This window comes from Lolium rigidum, chromosome 6 (assembly GCF_022539505.1).
Source record: "Lolium rigidum isolate FL_2022 chromosome 6, APGP_CSIRO_Lrig_0.1, whole genome shotgun sequence".
Taxonomy (NCBI): domain Eukaryota; kingdom Viridiplantae; phylum Streptophyta; class Magnoliopsida; order Poales; family Poaceae; genus Lolium; species Lolium rigidum.
In genome coordinates this window covers 82,331,550-82,338,852 of record NC_061513.1, presented here as the reverse complement: position 1 = coordinate 82,338,852, position 7,303 = coordinate 82,331,550, and positions in this window count along the sequence as shown.

Sequence of the window (7,303 nt, the reverse complement as noted above, 5' to 3'; positions counted from 1 at the left end):
ACACGTGCCTCGTAGTGCATGCCGGCCACCCTCTTCCTTGCAAGCTGGTGTAGGACATCATCGCACGCATTCTCCTTGCCCTCGGCCCTCTTGAAGAATTTCTGCAACATAGGTAAAACAAGGGGCATTAGTGCAATTATTGTGAACCAAGGAGAGTGTATGAATGGTAAGAAGTCAAAAGTCACGTACCCAGAATTTGGCAACAACCAAATCCGCCGCGGTGTCGCGGCCAAGAGGATCTTCCGCGAGGCTCTAGTGCGCCCACCTCCAAGCTACGTCGCAGCCACCAGTAGGGAGATCGACTATCCCAGGGAAATAAAATCTAAGTAGGCCCCCAAGGATGTTCGAGTACCCACGTGGCGGTCTCTGCGTCGGGTCTTCAAACCGGAACGAGCTGCACCACGAAACGACAACATCAATATGTATGTGATAATAATTTTGATAATGACAAAATTGCGATAACGAAGTGCCAAAAATTAACATGTACCTCCTTCCATAGGGCACAAGAACAACGTGCCCGTAGCGCCAGCTCTTCGACGAGGGAGCTGTGTTATCCCACGCCGATATAGCTTCCTATCACGTGGCCTCGGCCTCTCCACAGCTCGGAACGCATCGGTAATCCTCCGGCTCACACCACTCTAGGTTTGGATCAGGATCGAACACTAAGTTCCCCAACCCCTCATCCTCCGAGAGGTCCTCCTCGTCCCCCTCGTCCTCCCGGTCCTCCCCACCCCCTCCTCCTCCTCGGTCCTCCCCACCCACCTCCTCCTCCTGGTCCTCCCCACCCCCGTGGTGCTCCTGGTCCTCCTCCTCGTCATCATCATCGGCTGCGGGAGGGGGGCTAGGACTAGGAGTGAGTACCCGCGTCGCATTCTTCCTACGCGGCCGCCCTGTGGGAGCGACAGGAGGGGGGGTAGTAGCTCGGCCCCGCCTCGAAGTCCCTACACCTACCAAGTCCTTGAGCTTCTTTTTAAGACCGCCACCCCTTTTTTTTGGCGCCATGCTTCAATCACCTGCAAACACAAATGAAGAGAGTGGTTTATTAGTACGCAATATTGCAAAGAGATAAATATTAGTGAAAGCAACAGAAATATAAGTAGATGAACATTAATGAAAGCAACAAATAATGCAAAAGGATGAACATTAATTAGTGGAAGCAACAAATAGCTACCATAGAGTTCTCTCAAACATAGCACGGAGTTCTTACAAATAACCTAGCTATACAATCTCTATTACACGGAGTTATTACAAATAGGAGTGCCTCACAATTACTACTACATAGATCAGTAGCCTGTGTCGCCATCCGTGATTGGACCGCGTGTCTCCTCATCGTCATCAGGCTCGGCGAACCAATAATCATCAATGAAACCCGGAGGTGGTCCATCTCGCATCGAGGTCAATCCCCGCTTTGAACGCCTCGAGCAAACTCAGGTCTTCCGAGGCACGGACATCCTCGCCTTCATCTTCTCGCATTGTCTCCATCCATGCCCGCGTCTTCTTGTTCATCGTCTACGACCATGTCATCGATAGTCGGCAAGCCGATTGTGAAATGGCCGGGAGCCCTTCTTCCCGATAAAACTCGACACTCCTTGCTGCGGGGTCTACGCGGCGGTAATCGTCCTTGTTTGGCGGGGGCGGCCTATTGCGTGAAGGCACCGTCATCACAACATCCCATCCATGTAGACGTTTTGTCGGGTTTCTGCACGCGTACGGGAGATAGAATACTTGAAAGGCCTGGGTTGCCAAGATGTACACATCCTCTCCCTTATAAACGGAGTTCCTTTCAACTTCGACCAACCCAATTTCAGGATCCCGTCTCACCCGACGTGGGTCAAACCAATGGCATTTGAAGACGACGGGATTTAGCCCTTTGTGAAACCCGTAATTCAGCTCGTATATACCCTCGACTCTTCCATAGTAATGGAGCCCATCATCACCTTGACATACCACCCCACTATTTATTGTCTTCGCGTTGGGCCGGCTTGTTGTGTATTGATGGGTCTGGAAGCGATACCCGTTCACGTCATAGGAGTTGAACTCTTCTACGGAATGGTCAAAGCCCCTAGCAATTTTTCTTAGCTCTGACTTCATCTCTTTGTCAGCTCTTGCCTACAAGTTTAGCACAAGAAGTTTAGAACGAGAAATGACCGATAAATGTCGGAAGTGCTAGCTAATTTGGATAGAATAGTACCAAATTACAAAACCAGCTACTGAAACCGAAACCGCCTCCCTTATCGAAAATTTGCTTCGATTCTTCCGGGGAGGCTCCTCGTGGGTATTCTTCCAATGTATAGCCTTGAATTTCCTATACCGATGAAAAGAGGAAGAGTTAGCCACGAACATACGAGTGAATGTTTGCGAATAATTAAATGGTTCGCACTTACTCGATGTACGGCTTCACTTCGACCATGGTGTTTAAGACATACGAGTGGATCAAGGTCCGCTCATGTAGGTCCGTTCTGTACGGCTTCGAGCAACTTGACTTGCCACCAAGCCCCACGAAGATGCTAAGCTTGGGTACTTCTTCATTGTTGGCGGCATTGTAACGGAGGACCGGGTTGTGCTTTGTGGGAATGTTGGGATCATAGTGCTTAGTGGTGAAGTTTGCCACCTCCACGTTCGGGACTGCCTCGGCTATGGATGCTTCGATCTTGCATTTATTGCCGGTCATTTGACGAAGCTTTTGTGTTTCTCTCTCGGGACCAAACTGCCAACGGCCCCAATTCGGGCCCCCTTTAAGCACTCCTCCGCGAGGTGCAGGATCATGTGTTGCATCGGATTAAAAAACCCCGGAGGAAAGATCTTCTCCGGATCGCAAAGCAACACGGGTGCCTCTTCATCCAGCTTCTCAATCACTTTAGTGTCTAACTCCCTAGCACAAATCCGGCGGAAGAAAAAACTCAACCTCGCTAGCACTCGCCAAGTCTTCTCGGTGGACATAGCCTCGAATCATCACCGGCATTATCCGCTCAAGCCATATGTGGTAGTCATGACTCTTCGGTCCTTGTACTCGCGAGCGTTTCAATGTTCAGGCCCCTCATCCGAGTTGGCTGCGAACCCATCGGGGAAAAACAAGGAGTCCTTCATCCATTGGAAGACCTCCCTTTTTTGGGCCTTTGTGAGGCGGAACGGAGCGTGTGGCTTAGTCCAAGTTTTTTTGGCACCATTAGGTGGCTGCATGTTCAACTCCGGCCTATCACACCACCTTTCTTGATCAATTCGAGCCTTTATGTTATCCTTCGTCTTCTCGGTGTCCACAATCGTGCTCCAAATGGCTTCACCGATATTCTTCTCGGTGTGCATTACATCAATGTTATGCGGGAGCTCGAGAAACTCAAAGTAAGGGAGCTTCCATAAGCACGGCTTGTGAGTCCATTGGTGTGTCTCCCCATATCCTAAGAAACCATTCCCATCAGGGCTAGGCTGAAGAGCATCTAACTCGGCCTTGATTTCCGTTCCGGTCTTCGGAATTGGCTTCGGGCCACGGACAACACGGCCTTTCTTGAAACTCTTTACATCACTCCTGTATGCATGCCTCCGCTCAAGGAACTGTCGAGCTTCATCAAAGCATGAATACTTGCCTCCCTTGTTTAGCCAGAAGAAAGTCACGGCCTGTCCGCACCGTGGGCAAGGCCACTTCCCATGTGTACACCACCCGCAGAACAAAGCACGTGCCTGGCAGGTCATGCGGGGACGTGTGGTACCACACATACATATCGAAGTACTCCTTCTTTGATGCGTCATATGTTCGGATCCCGCGACCTTCCCAGCCACGAACCAAGTCATCCACTAGCGGTTCCGGTACACATTCATGTTCTTGCCCGGGTATTTGGGCCCCGGGATTATCATCGACACAAACATGTTCTCTCGATCTCATGCGGACGCCAGGGGGAGGTTCATGGGAATAACAAACACTGGCCAACAACTGTATACTGCAGCCGACATACCATATGGATTGAACCCATCAGGTGATATCGCAACTGCTACGCTCCTCGGGTCACCTGCTTTCAGTGGAAATTTCTTCACAAAGTTCTTCCATGCAGTACCATCCGACGGATGTATCATCTTGTCGGTGTATATGTTTCCTTCCACGGCCCACCTCATCTGCTGGGCAGTATCCTCGGTCATGAAGAGCCGCTGGATCCTCGGTAGAACTCGGAAGATAGCGGAGGATATTCTTGGCAACCGTGGTCCGCCTCTTCGACCATCACCATTGCGGTCTACCTCAAAGTACCTAGAGGAATTGCATTTGATGCAATAATTTGTGTCAGCGTGCTCCTCTCCGAATAGCATGCATCCCTTTGGACAAGCGTGTATCCGCTGAGATGACATCTTAAGGTCACCGAGCAATTTGGTCGAATAGTAGAAGTTTTGCGGCAAGAGGTGCCCTTTCGGCAGAAGGCTGCCTACGATGACCGGAAGTTCATCGAACCCATCTCTCGCACAAGTTCCTATGGCACTTCAAGGCCATAAGGCGAGCGATGGCATCTAGTTGGGTAACCTCTCGTATTTTCATGTAGGGGTTTCTGCGAAGCAAACAGAGCCTCATAATACTCCTTTGTGTTTTCCTCCGGGTCCTCACTTGTCTCCGCATCCCGAGGTGTCTCCACCTCTACATGAGAGCTTTCAGGCACATTACCATTAGCCAAGTTTTCTAAGCACCTATCAAAACCAAGTGTCATATTCCCCCTAGGTTGAATCTGCCGCACCTCCTTCCTAGCACGTTTCTTTGCCTTTTCTCCATGGTAAGTCCAAATCCTGTAGGACGGTGTGAACCCAAACTTGATCAGGTGCATACTCATAGTTTCCTTGTCCTGTGCCTTTCGGTTAGCGCACTTACTACAAGGGCACCAAACACTTATAGGTCTGCTAGGGATGGCAAACGCCCTATCCACAAACCGCTCGGTCTTTTCTCCCCATTCATCGAGTATAGTTCCACCGACCGATTCCGCCATCGTACATCCAGCCACGATTATCCATCCTCTAATCAGCACAAAAATAGACAAACATAGCATTTATATCAAATAGGAAATAAATGCATCATATTTTTTTTATGCATGCATCAACCTGAAACTCTACTAGGTGGGCTCCTAGCAGCCGCCGGATCCGTAGATTGAGTATGTTCTCCCTGCTCTACTCTGATCGGAGACAGAATTTCGGCAGCACCTCCCCGCTGCTCTCCCGATACACGTCTCGGCAAAAAGCCGAGAGGGGTGTGCATCCGGAGAACAACGGGGAGGCGCTACCGAAATCCTGTCTCGGATCGGGGTAGAGCACGGAGAACGTACCCAACTACGCATCCGCCGGCTGTCCCGATAAATGCCGTAAGAGTTACGGTTCATAATATGCGAGACCACTAATGCATATTTATCCGCGTAACCCTTACGGTCGGGAAGCGACGCCTAGGTATCGCGACAGACTTGGTGATCTAGACACAAAAAAAAACCTAGGTACATGTAAAGCTGGGAGGGCCGGAGATTTATACCCTAGACGCGTGAGAGAATCGCCGAAGAAGTTTCGGGACGCCGCCCCCCCCCCCTCACGTCAAACACCCACACGACGCTGCCCCTCGTGTCCACCTCGAAGCATCACCTGCATAGCGAGAAAATAAAATAGTCATGCAAGTGAACACGAAATTCCTAAATCATATACTACACTAAAATCATCTATACATTAAAATCATCTACACTAAACTCCTCTAAATTTATACACTAAAATCATCTAAATGTATGCACTAAATGCATCTAAATCATCGAAAATCCTATACTACACTAAAATAATCTCAATCTATACACTAAAATCATCTAAAACCTACACTGAAATCATCTAAAACCTACACTACAATCTAACACTAGCTAACCATACCTTACATATTGCAAGGGCGCTAGAGGCAGAGGGCGGAGCAGCGGTGGAGGCCGGGCACGGGAGGCCGGGCGCAGGAGGCTGGGCGCCGGCGTGGTGGCCGCCGACAGGAGCAGCGCAGCAGTCGGTAGCAGCAGCACCTCCTGCGCCCACGGGCAGAAGCGGCAGCCGGGGGAGAGGAGGGGGGCGGCGACTGCTTGCGAGGGGACGGGAGGGGCAGCGGCGACGGGCAGCAGCGCAGCAGCAGCCGGCGGGGAAGGGAGGGGAGGGGCGGCGGCGACGGACAGCAGCAGCTGGGGGAGGGGAGGGGCGGCGGCGACGGACAGTAGCGCAGCAGCAGCAGCCGGTGGGGAAGGGGACGGCGGCGGCTGCGTGGGAGGAGGAGGAGGAGGCCGGCGGCGGCTGCGTGGGCGGGTGGGGCCAGCGGCGGCGGCGGCGTGGGCGGTGGGGGCTGGCGACGGCGGCTGGCCGGAGGGGCGGAGGAGAGCAGGAGGTGGGCGGCGGCGCTTGGCGCGTGGGAGGAGGCAGGGTGCGGGCGCGTGCTCGATTGGCCAGAAACCCACCTGGTCGGATCGATGCGTTTAGGGTTAAGTCGTGGCTTTGCCGTGCGCAGGCCTTTGCCGTGCGGCAGGGGCGCTTTGCCGTGCGGGAAGGGCTTTGCCGTGGGCTTACGCACGGCAAAGGGAGAAGCGCACGGCAAAGGGAGAAGCGCACGGCAAAGGACCCTTTGCCGTGAGGCAGAGTTCTTTGCCGTGGGCTTACGCACGGCAAAGGATTTTTTATTTTTACCATTTTAATTATCGATAACATTAAGTTTTATTTAAAAATTATATTAAACTTGTTTTTTCAAAATGTGTATTATGTAATAATATATGTCCCATGCTTTTCAATAAATATGTGATTCAATCCGGTTCACCTCACGCGGAAAAATCAAGGGGGTAGACGCAACTTCAATTGCTAACGCGGGAGTTGCGGATCAACCCGAAATCCCTAACCATAACCCTTAACCCTAAACCTTACCCTAACCCTAAATCATAACCAAAAGAATTAAAAAGTTACATTGGTGCACCCTCGCGCGGAGAAATCTAGGGGGGTAGACCCGCCGGGGCACACGTTCCGCTGTTTTGGGGGGAGGAGGGGGATAACGACCGCCGGAGCACCGGAACCCCACCAAACCTTGCATGTGGACCTATGATATGTGTCAAAGTGTGGTGCAAGTTTTAATGGTGCAAAAGTAGCTCCCCTAAACCCTAAACCCTAAACTGGGGAGGCTTCGAGCCCTAAACCCCTCTAAATCCCTAAACCACGACGCCGGAGCTGCAGAATCATGCATCATAAACCCTAACCCTAACCCTAAACCCAAAACCTAAACCTAACCATAAATACTTACCCTTTAACCTAAACCCTAGCCCTAGCCCCTAAACCCTAGCCCTAACCCTAC